The sequence below is a fragment of the Belonocnema kinseyi genome, chromosome 10, assembly GCF_010883055.1.
Source record: "Belonocnema kinseyi isolate 2016_QV_RU_SX_M_011 chromosome 10, B_treatae_v1, whole genome shotgun sequence".
NCBI classification, from domain to species: Eukaryota; Metazoa; Arthropoda; class Insecta; order Hymenoptera; family Cynipidae; genus Belonocnema; species Belonocnema kinseyi.
In genome coordinates this window covers 91,641,065-91,641,668 of record NC_046666.1, presented here as the reverse complement: position 1 = coordinate 91,641,668, position 604 = coordinate 91,641,065, and positions in this window count along the sequence as shown.

Below are 604 nucleotides of genomic sequence, written 5' to 3'. Positions count from 1 at the left end.
AAATTAGTAATTTTAGTACGAACAAATATGATGGATAATTACGTAGATTTGAATACATTGTTACCTGAGTTGATGATAGTTTAAATAGTCAAACAGATCAATCTTCAGTCAAAAAAAAAGGAACATTCCAGTCAATAGTTTTAAGAAAATTAATTAAAATTTAGTCATTTTTTGAAGACTTAAAACATTTTTTCGAGACTTCAATCGATTACACTACATTTTTTAAAATTGTACGAGAAAAACAAAATTGGCGTAGGTTAGAACGGACGAACAGAAATTGGCAGTTTTAGAAATACATGAAGAATACGTAATGAATGATGATGTAATAGGCAAGTTTCCATTGAAAACCACTGATGTGGAAGCGCGTAATTGAGTTTAAATTTGAAATAAGAAATTAAAAATTTTTTTTTTAAAATGTGTATATGCATATATATACTCACATATAGCATACATACATATACACATATATACATATAGAGATGATTAATATTAAAAACATTATTTTATAATACTCTGATAAATTTTATTGATATTTAGAGTTTCAGTCTGTAAATTAACAGAAATTTTACGATATTTGTTTATAAAAATAGACTCAATAATACGT